The sequence below is a fragment of the Narcine bancroftii genome, chromosome 1 (assembly GCF_036971445.1).
Source record: "Narcine bancroftii isolate sNarBan1 chromosome 1, sNarBan1.hap1, whole genome shotgun sequence".
Classification (NCBI taxonomy): Eukaryota; Metazoa; Chordata; class Chondrichthyes; order Torpediniformes; family Narcinidae; genus Narcine; species Narcine bancroftii.
Window position 1 is genome coordinate 221545200 of NC_091469.1, and position 11777 is coordinate 221556976.

Sequence of the window (11777 nt, forward strand, 5' to 3'; positions counted from 1 at the left end):
CCCTCTACTTTCAACTGTGTGTTGATCAAACAACACAAAATGGAATTTTATATAAAGTGGAAATTCTGATATTAATACAAAACTATTTTATCAAATTTTACCTGATATTTGTTCAGGTTAAAAATATGCAACTTTCATCTCATTAGCTGCATAATATCAATGACTGGAGATTGAATTTCACCTAGTGTTAGTGGACATGACATGTTTTGCACTATTGCCAAATTGAGAGTCACCTGAAAAAGATTCACTAAACTGGAATGTGTTGTGTTTACATGAATTTGCCATGGTGATGTCTCTTCCCATCCAAAAATATTAGGAGCACATTTTCATTCTTACTGAAGGAACTCATAGCTTCTGGCTCAGTAGTGAGCCAGTTCTGTGAAAGTGATCTGTTTGTTAGCAGCCATACAGGCTGCCAAGGAGATGAAGAAAACAGTGGGGTGGGGGTGGCAATAGATGAAATAGAGCACAGAACACTGCAGGCACTTCAGTCCATGATATATAAACCTACTCCACATCAATCAATCCTTCCCTTCCTCTTAGATCATAGTTCTTGGCCTCCATCGGTCATGATCGACCATGGGTAGCCTACCAGAGGTAGACCTCTGGTAGTCACTAGTTTGTTTAGCAGCATTGACTGTGGCTATGGAGGCCATTCCTGGAATGGCAGGCTCTGTCCCAGTTGCTGCAAATGTAGGGCATTGTTGAATTCTTGTCTTCCATCCGTTGTGCTCTTCACTTAGCTCTCCGCTCCTCAAATTGACTCAAGATCACTCTTTCACCTTGCTCTAGGTGTGGAAGAAGAGTACCTTGCCACCTTGCCATTTGTTGTGGTCATCGTCTGTATCCTTCCTGCACTCTGTGCTGATATATAAAGCTTTCATGTCATGCTTGCAGAGGTCCTTGAAGTAAAGCTGGGATCTACCAACATTCCTCTTGCCTATTGCTAGTTCTCCATAGAGGATGTCCTTTGGCAGTCTACCATCCTTCATGCAACAGATGTGGCCCAACCAGCACAGTCTGTGTTATGTTAAAATAGTGAGCATTTTGGGAAATCCAGCACAGGAGAGGGCCTCAGAATTTGGGACATTGTTTGTCTAGGTGATGCTGAGGATGGAATGAAGGTTGTACAGATGAAAACCAAGACTGCTGTGTACAATGCATGCGTTATCAGCACCCTGCAGTATGGTAGCGAGACTTGGACAACCTACTCCAAGATGGAAAGTAAACTTAATCGATAACACTCTCTTTATATCCATGTGCTTAGCTGAAAGTCCTTCAAAAGTTCTAATTGTACTACCCTCTACCATCAGCCCCAGCAATGCATTCAGGCATTCACCACTTTGTGTAAAAAAGATCTACTTCTGAAGTCTCCCTTGAACGTTGCTCCACTCACCTTGAATGCATATCCTCTGGTAATGGCCATTGTCACCCTGTGGAAAAAAAAGGGGTGTGGAAAGTGAAAGGGAGAAATGGTGGAGCAGAAAAATGTGGAGGAAGAGAGTTCACAACTAGTTTAATGAGCACCTGCCACGATGGAAGCTCTCCTTGTCGATCACAACAAACCTGGGCATTGGGTGCAGAAGTGCTGCGATAATTATAAATGCAGCAAAAAAGAGCACAATATCAGTGCTGAGGAACAATTAAAACAAGTTGATATCCCATTGGGGACCATTTAATTCAAATACGGGTTCCCCATACTGATACGAATTCAGGAGATCTGGAGCAGGGACAAAGCACTGCATGGAAGGGTGCTACCCCCTAGTCCTAATGCCGACAGCTCCCTGCAGGCTTTAAATTGCCTGATAAAGGAGCTAATGGTGTTTTTTTTTCATCATGCCACCATGGGGGTTTGTGCCCAAGAAGGCAGCATATCATAAGGGATTGCAAAGAACCAGTTCAGGGTACCAGAAACAGGGAGAACACCCCCACCACCATTTCCTCTCCCCCACTCCATTGAGAAGGAAAACCACAAGAGATGATGGTGACCAAGGCAGAGGACCAGCAAGGGGCTCAGCAGCTGAAGGGCCCACAAAGGCTGCAGGTGGTTGGTGACCTTTTGGTCCAATTCCTGCCAACAATTTAGATACGAACACTACATATATTATTGACATCATCATATACACAACATAGTCATGATAGGAAGTGTCCCATCTAATTTCCAATCAAGTGGGAAACCTGCGCAAAGGCTAATTTTGCACAATTTGTGTACTTTGCCTTAACTATTTTCTATTCATAAATCAAGATTATGAAAAATTATATAGATTATTTTCACTTCAATTTGCAATGCATATTAAACACACACAATCAATGGGTCCGAAATCTCATGCTGCATGAGGCCAATAATCTAATGTCTGATGCCGTGGTAATGATTTATGTTATCTGCTAATCTGGCTCAATTAGATCAGAGCTAAGATCACAATTCTGGGCAGAACCATGGGACATTATCTGTGGCAAAAAAATCCTGAAAAATCTAGTCATCATAAACCAATGATCCTAATTAATAACGAGAAGATTCACAATATGTGATCCCCAAACTGTTAATTTTTTAAAAAACATTACCCGTATCCCATGTGGTAAAACCTTATGCAGTATTGTAAACTAGTGGTCTTGATTATATGACTGTGGCTCATATATACACCATCTTACTCTGTAGGGGTAGTTTTACAAGTGAGTGTTGCCAGCAGGATGTCTTGCCTGCCAGCAACACATACTGGAAATTCATGACCAGCTTTCTCTTAACTGCAAAACAAACAAGTGTTTTTGTTTAGGTTGCAACCTGTTTGCATTTAAAACAAAATACCAAGTTCATATATATTCTTAACGTCACTTTAATTTTTGTTTTCCAGAGATATAACAACAAAAGGTGCTGATCCAAAATTATTTCAGATGGACATTTTCCCACTTTTCTTCACAATTTTCTTCACAAAAAGACAGCTGGTGGTTCACAAACTCCAAATCCGGAGTACAGCCTGCATGTGTAAAAAGGAAGATCCAGGACAACCCAGCACCTTTGAACTGTGACACTGGCACCCAGCTTGTTTTGAGCTGGAAATCAACAGAAAGGATAAACAGTCAACCTGTGAACAAACAGTCAAGTTATTCTACAGGAATAGCTTCGAAAGATGTGTCCAGATCACTTGATCCAGTGTTGTCACAGAAACATCTGAACCCACGCTTAACTTAAACCAAACCCTACAACAGAATATATATTACCTTTGATTTTGTTCAACTTCGGCATTCTTTCCAAAACAAGTTGCCATTTCCATTTTTTATGCTTTGGATCACTACTAATAAACAGAAGAAAATTAGCATTACTGTTTTGTGCATCTTTGAATTTAACATGAAAAATTATTTCAAATTTGATGATGCAATTACTTTAAATTATTGGCAGTAGTTCCTTTCTCAAATAAATCTGTTTAATATTCTGAATAACTATGGAAACACAACATATTCCTTAAATGTTTAGCATTGTCACTTTCAAGTTGACATTACTCAAATAACTATGATACCGTGTATATGAGTGGAAAAGTTATTTAACATAGAACAGTACATCACAGAAACAGGCCTTACAAGCCTTCCATCTTCACAAAATACCAAAGTTAAACTGAAACTCTTGTTTGCACATAATGCACATTTCTCCATACATGTGTTTAGAAGTACAAAATGCCATCTGTAATCACATTTTGGAAACTTATTAGTAAAAGGGGTTCCCTTCTAAGAAAGACAATCAATAGAGCTTTAGAATTGACCTTTACTTGCAAGAAGCTTTTATCTTCTGCCTGAAAAATATTCTTGGGGTACAGTAACTGATATTTGGACCTTTGCAGACAAGGCACAATGGCAATAAAAAGCAATGGAGTTTTTTTAAATTTTAACAAGTTAGAGGGATATAACAAAATTCTTCCATTGTAATAAAGTCTCAATTTCAGAATTGAACTAGGACATTCTATAATTGTGGTAATCTTCACAGTTCAGATCCTATTGGTGCACACCAAGTTACATCTTGAGAGACAAGGTTAAAAAAAACATTCAAAATTAAATATTGTCGAAACTTCATGGTCAGGTATGCCATCATTGGTATGAATGCAACTCTTTACCTTATTACGTGAAACCCCATGCAATGCGCAAATTACCCATTACTCATCATGCATGGTTTAACCAGCACTCGCACAGCAAATCTGTACTGATACAATCCAATACAGAAAAGTGCAAATTTTAGAAATAATTACCAGAGGTTGATTAAGTTTCAATTTGCAAGAGACTTAAATGCACTTAAATGTGCCTATTTTGAGAAAACCAAGACCTTCATTATATTTTGTTCAGTTATAAATAGGATTTCAGCAAACATGTACTGTGAAGAATTACAATGTGATCTGATTATCGTGAGATGAAACAAATCTGTTCAGTAACTCACTTTGCAGATGTCTAGTTAGTCAATCAAGTGATCTGTAATCGCAAACCTTGTCAGAAAATGAGTGAATAATGGGCTGTGATAAAATGGTGGGATTTTCTGGTGTGCTTTTTCCATGTGGTGAATGCCATCTGTAATTGTCAAGTCCTGTTGGCTTTGTTCTTTATTTGAGCAGGGAAGTACTCTTCTCCTCATCTGGAGAATCTACAAACAAGTACAGGGAAAATTGTAATGGGGACTAGTTACCAAAAAAAATCACACAAAAATATAGGAAAGATTTTGAAACAACATTAAAGGATAAATTCTATCTTTGCCACATGGGCATTAATCTAGCAAAGCACCCAAATGAAAATCAGATGTGCGCTACAACAGTCAGACGATCTATTGTGTCAAATCGCTGTCCATGTGGCAAAAGTGAAATCCTACTCTAAATATTTCAACACAGCTAAACTAAATTACCAGTAAAACTTTGCTTAAGTGCCCACCATACAATAATCTGTTAGCTCAAGTTATTGAACTTCAGCACCAAACTCTGATTTTAAAAAAGGTTGCCTTTTTTTAAAAAAATCACAGAGCTCTTAATCATTTGCATAGGCTGCGCACCATTGGGGGAGTTTCTCTGGCTTGGAAGCGCTGAAATGATGTGCAGTTCAGAAATAGATTTAGCCCAAAAATCCATGATGCAGTGAGGGCACAGGGTGTGAGTGCTGAGATCTGCCTATCATCGACCTTCACCATATACCCACTTGGCTCGGATTTAATAGAATGTGCATGATGTTACTGGGAGGTTAATCAAATCCTCCTGCTTATTCTTTGGCAATGGTTTATGTATGCTCCCACTAAACTGCTGACCACACTTTTATACATTTCTGTAAAGCTAAATGTAGCAGTTTTCAAAGGTCTCACGAACAGCTGTGAACATATTATGCTAATATTCCATTGATTGGAATATGAAATTAATTCATATTAAAATATTCTGTTTAAAAACGAATGCATTTCTATTCTGATCAGCATGAAAAAAAAGAGAATATTTTCTTACATCTTCCATGACCTCTATTTATTCCAAGCAATTAACAATTAAATAATTATTTCTGAAGCATCAACCCTATGGAATCTTTGCTTTTGAACCTTTTGGGACCATTTCCTTGCTTTAAAAATGAGTACGGAGTGCATTTTTTTCCCAACTTCAATTTCCACAAACTTAGAAACTTAGTATTATCTCCCAACCATTCAAGAAATAATGCATACAATAATCTCTTACTTGCAAAAATCTGAGGGAATTAGTGACCTCCCAGAACATGTAAGCCCATGTCATATGGGCCATCATTGTATGTTAATTGTAACCAGAACAATAGCACATTATGAAAAATAAAAATCCAACTGTATTGCCAATGCATCACTCATTGCTATCACAGACTTCATTCTCCCACCAGTGATCGAATTGAACGGTTCTAATGGCTATGCAATTAATTCATTCTTTACACACACAGATTTTACGTTAACTGTAGGTATAGAAAGTGACAATAGAAAAAAATGACAGGAAACGCTTAGTTTTTAGAGCATTACAGATGCCATTTCATTTTCTTATCAAATTCAGAAGATTGATTAATAATCAATCAATACTTTAATTTGTTCAGTTTTACATGAAACATTATCTATAACTTGTAAAAATCTTAATTGGAGAGAATAACTTTTTACGGTGTTACTTTAAGACTTTTCAAATGTAAACTGCACTTGGAAAGCAAATTCCAAACATTAGACATTAAATGGATGTCATATGTATAAGTCATAATTTCATATCAACCTTTTTCCCTTAAATGTCAATGCAAATAAATATGTCTTTAACATTTTTGGATATGTCTTTATTGGTTTCATATGATAACCTTTTTGGAAAGTGCATAAGAATTTATTGCACATCTGTTCCATATTTTCATTTTTATTAGGAAAAGGGATAAAACAAATCAACTCCCCCACCACCACCACCACAGTCCCACACCCAAACCACACCATTCCTTTCCCAGTGTAGCTCCATCAAGGATTATTTAGAGGTGGGGCCTACCTACAAAGGATTTATTGATAATTTCATAAACTATACTTAAATGGATTTGGTTGAGAAAACGAGTTAAGCAAAAGGTCCAAAGGTGTCAGGGAAAATATGAAAAGTTCCTGCCAATGTTGAAGTCATGCACTGCAGTTTGCAATAAGAAAAGGACAAGCCACACATCTTTAATTCAGTAGTGTCTAATAAATAATAGGAATGAAACTCAGACTGCTGTGGTTTATGGGTACACGTGCAGAATTTTATTTTCCAGCTGCCCCATTTTGGAAATATCTTTCTTACCCTGTACTTTATTGCCCTCTCCTCCTTGGAAAATTGTCAAGTGGTCTGCCTCTAGTCCCCAGACTGGAAGGGTTTTGTTCACTTTGATCACTTTGAGAGACACCTGGTACTAGCTAAATAAACCATTGATTCCTTGATGAGGGTTCACCCTTTTGGGACCTATTACAATCATTAAAGCCTTATTAGTAGCTCTCTGGACATCAATGGATGCCCATTAAAATGTTTTTTTTTTCATGCATGGCATTAGTATATAAGATCTTCATGAGATGGTATACTAAAGCAATGTAATAATCTAAAACGCTCTGTGTATCAGGCATCAATTAGTTAGATGTACATTTTATAGTAAGCATCTCCAGCATAAAGCAGAGAAGTGATTTCCACTCTTATTTGGTCTCAGAGCTCTTGAATATCGCAAGCGTTGTTATTTAATTATTTACCCTGCAAAAACAACAACAAAAATCAATGATCAGAGTTCCAAAATGCAAAGCAGAAGACACCTTTCTTCAGGCAGAGGAAGTTTAAACAGAAAACAAGCGAATTTTTCTGACTCGTACACATACACCCGCTCCCATGCGCACCTACATTCTCAAGTGCGTGAGCAAGCACGCTCGCACACCGACACATTGGTTGCTGTGCAAATGGCTAGCAACAAATCCATTCCATGTTCACAAAGGTTTTAGTGTCATAAACTTTCTGACACAAGTAAATCACATCATGATGAGTGCTTTGCCTACTTTGCTTGTAACATCTTCAAAGAAAGAAACTGAGGGGGTTTGTTGAACAGGAACTCCCATTATAAACTGCTCTAGCTGTTTTATTGGGTTTAGCTATATAACTGCTGCACCAGTTGACTTCTTACCTTCTTTCCATTATTTTGCCAGCTAATGATTCAGGAGCCAAGTTTGTTTCCCCTTTTCAAAAGAAACTATAGTTCCTATTTGAATCCAAATCATGTGAAACTTCTCTAGCTCTGAATGCCAATGGAAATTTTGAAAAGTGTCACTTCACCAATAGCTCATCTAATAGCTTTGAGCAATGAAGGATGTGCATTCAGCCTTGGGAATTCTGGGAAGTTAACTTTCAATTCATTTAATTATAGACAATCGATTGTATATTGATTTCTGTATTAATCTCTGTATTGTGCAATGATACAGGGTCCATCAGTTTCATTCATCTCAGTTGTTTAGAGATGGATCCATTCTGAGGAATTATTATTGGTTATTCTTAACCATTACTAGAGACTATACAATCAAAGTACAACTCATGCTGCCAGACAGACTAACCTTTTCTCTCTGTAGTACGCAACTTTTAAAAGTGGGGCCATTGTGACTACCAAATATTGTCTTTGTTACCAGATTAAATCTTCCCCCTACCAACATTGACTAGCAAGAGTCTAAATCACTAAATCTTGATCTTACTAGCAATGGCTGTGATGCACCATCAATTACTCAAATGAGGTTGAGAATCCAATAGGCTTTTATTTACTAAAGAACAAAGGCGCATCCATACTGCCAACTATCCTGAGGAGGGGGCTGTGGAACAGTCACCTTTATGCAGGAGCCTGTGGGAGGGGCCACAGGTAGAGCTGGCTAATGGGTGTGCCCGACCAGACAAATACATCCAACAGTGGTTTACCACAGGCTGGAATGAGGGAAAGGCAGAAGCTCTGATAAAAACTGATCTCCTAAATAAGATGCACAAACTCAAGATAATCAACCTGCATGGACCAGTTCAACAAGTTGCATGGCAAAGTCTACTGTTGGTGCTCAGTTAACCATCCAGGACATAGAGGGGAAAAGATGCAGATTCCCTAAAGAAAGCTCCGATTGGTTTAAACAGCAAAGTGAAACATCTCAGATTTGTTAAACAAATAAGCAGAAGGAAGTCTAATCAAGTAATAAATGTTATTGTCCTCTCCAATAAATATTTCCAGAAAATAGCAATAATGTTACAGTACACATTTTCCATCAAAATTCTGTGGATGCTGGAAATGTGGAAAAGAAAACAGAAATGCTGAAAAAGTTCAGCAGGTCAGGCAGCATCTGTGCAGGGAGAAAGAGTTCATCAGATACTATTTATTTGTCATGTAATAAAACAGAAATATAATGTTACACGAAATTCCCTTTGATCTGCCATAAGGCAGACAAAGATACGCCATTACCATCATTGTCATACCCACACTCCTGTTCGGCTCCGAATCATGGGTCCTCTACCGGCACCACCTACGGCTCCTAGAACGCTTCCACCAGCGTTGTCTCCGCTCCATCCTCAACATCCATTGGAGCGCTTTCATCCCTAACGTCGAAGTACTCGAGATGGCAGAGGTCGACAGCATCGAGTCCACGTTGCTGAAGATCCAGCTGCGCTGGGTGGGTCACGTCTCCAGAATGGGGACCATCGCCTTCCCAAGATCGTGTTATATGGCGAGCTCTCCACTGGCCACCGTGACAGAGGTGCACCAAAGAAAAGGTACAAGGACTGCCTAAAGAAATCTCTTGGTGCCTGCCACATTGACCACCGCCAGTGGGCTGATAACGCCTCAAACCGTGCATCTTGGCGCCTCACAGTTTGGCGGGCAGCAACCTCCTTTGAAGAAGACCGCAGAGCCCACCTCACTGACAAAAGGCAAAGGAGGAAAAACCCAACACCCAACCCCAACCAACCAATTTTCCCTTGCAACAGCTGCAATCGTGTCTGCCTGTCCCGCATCGGACTTGTCAGCCACAAACGAGCCTGCAGCTGACGTGGACTTTTTACCCCCTCCATAAATCTTCGTCCGCGAAGCCAAGCCAAAGAAAGACCCGGCACCCAGCAAAAGAGAGTTCCCCAGAGAGTGTCTGGGGAAACCATTGGCAACCTGAACCCAGATCCAAACCTCTGACACAATTATCACAATTATTTCTGATCTCCGAGTCAAATATGAATGAACCCTCCCTGACAACAGCAAATACTCTCACCAACAGCATTTCACAAGTTTCTTTCCAAGTCAGCAGATGGGAGCCCAGAGCCTGTGACTGGCTTGGCTATGTCTGCTACCTTCGGGAGTCTTCAGCGTTGCTGGATATTTGAAGACCAAACCAGGTGTCACGCAACCAGTCAATATACTTTCCACAGTGCACCCATAAAAGCTTGATAGCGTATTCAATCCTGTGAATTTGATGAGTAGCTGCAGCTTCACAGAATTTAGAAAAAAAAAAATCATATCAGAACAACAACAAATAAAAAGGAAGTGTTTAAAAGGTAAACATCAAAATATTTCACTTAACATAGCAGCAGTGTGTAGTGGTTAAGTATATTTTATAAAGGCAGCATTACAAGCCTGCACACTCCCACACCTATCTCAATTACTCTTCGTCACACTCTGACTCCTGTGAGGATTTCATTCGCCGTTCTTATATTTCCATATTTGTTTCATTGATGAAACTATCAACACATTCGTCTTCCTTGTTCCTGAACTGTGGCTTCTCCTCCACCATTTCCAACAATTATGCTCTCAACCTCTCTCCTCCAGGAATGTTCAAGGACCGTGTTTTTCCGAGTCCTTACCCTCTACCTCACACATTCTCAGTTTCAGCTGCAACAAGATTTCACCAGCATGTACATATTCCCCTCACTTCTCCTGTCAGTTGAAGGGCCTGTCGCTAATATAATGACTTGGTTCAATCTTCTGTTTCCACCAAGTACTCTACATTTTTATTGCACTTACCTATGTAACTGAAGATCCAACACCTGGCCTTTTTCCTCCTTCCTTATCATTCAAGAGTCCAAACATGACTTGTGCTTCTTCCAATCCCGTGTTGAATTTGGTGTTCGCAACATGTTCTCAACTACATTGGAGAAACGAAACATAGGTTGGGTGAAAACTGTCTGCCATTTTAGTTCTTTATTCTAATCTCTGCCCTGAGCTTTCAGTGCTGTTATAATAAAACCTAATGCAAGTTTGAAGACCAACACCATCTGCCTGACCATATTGCAACTTTCTAGGTTCAATTCTCAAACTTTAAGGAACTCATTATTTTTTTCTGTGACGATGAAACCACCCACTTGTATTTTTGGCTCAATTCTCCTCACTGCAGTGACACAACCTGACCCGCTAGACGTGTCCTGCAGCTCTGTATTTTACAGGTATAAAGCACTTTGTGTGCTCTTAGTCACGAACCCACAAACATAAACACCACATACACTTTCCAATCAGTCTCCATTACTCGCCATGGCGAGTAATGGAGATTCAACATTTTTTGTGACTGCCTGAAGTGTATGATTTTATAAAGTCCAAAGAAGAAAATTCAAAAGCTATACAGACTTGTTGAACCTTTTTTCAAATTTAGGGTTTCCGAATCAGGCCGCAGCCTTCTTTTAGATCCATTACTAATTCCTTTGGAATAGTTTTGATGATATTCTGCGATGTATTGATAAAACTGCAGGGAATCACTTGGGTTAATCCTCGAGATTCTTATGTCAACATGAGGGCAGAATGGTTAGCGTAGCAGTTAGTGCAATGCATTCACAACGGCAGTGATCGGGACTGGACCGTGCTGTCTGTAAGGAGTTTGTACGTTCTCCCTGTGTCTGCGTGGATTTCCTCCAGGGGCTCGGGTTTCCTCCCACCCTTCAAAAAGTTACCAGGGGTATAGGTTAATGGGGTGTAAATTGGGCAGCATGGTCACATAGGGCTGAATTGGCCTGTTACAGTGTTGTGTGTCTCAATTTATTTTTTGTTAAAGTATTTCTTATGATTAACCATGATGAAATGAAGCATTTGGTCCCTTTTGAGTGAGAAATTAGAATGTTCCTATTTCCCTTTAATATTTCCCTTGTGTGGTGTCACAATTTCAATACATTCCTAAAGAGACCAATGTTCAAGCTGGCATTCTACAAATCACAGGCAGTTCACCTGACGGCCCCTCAACCAAGGAAAGAAACTCGAAGAAGTAATACACAATATCAAAGTGCTAATCACGGCCAGTCTGAAACTCTGGCAGGTCTCAAGAGTCAGGGCTGCAAAATCAGAGGATTTCAATT

The 11777-nt window shown here is 39.4% G+C and overlaps 1 long non-coding RNA gene across 1 annotated transcript in view; it reads left to right on the top strand.

The window, feature by feature from the left end:
* The window catches only part of LOC138739345 (uncharacterized), a 29727-nt gene extending 26428 nt beyond the window's left edge, over nucleotides 1-3299 (top strand). Inside the window, exon 4 of the long non-coding RNA XR_011342190.1 lies at nucleotides 2850-3299. This is a non-coding gene — a long non-coding RNA (uncharacterized lncRNA). The remainder of the gene's footprint in view (nucleotides 1-2849) is intronic.
* The last annotated feature ends 8478 nt before the right edge of the window (nucleotides 3300-11777 follow it).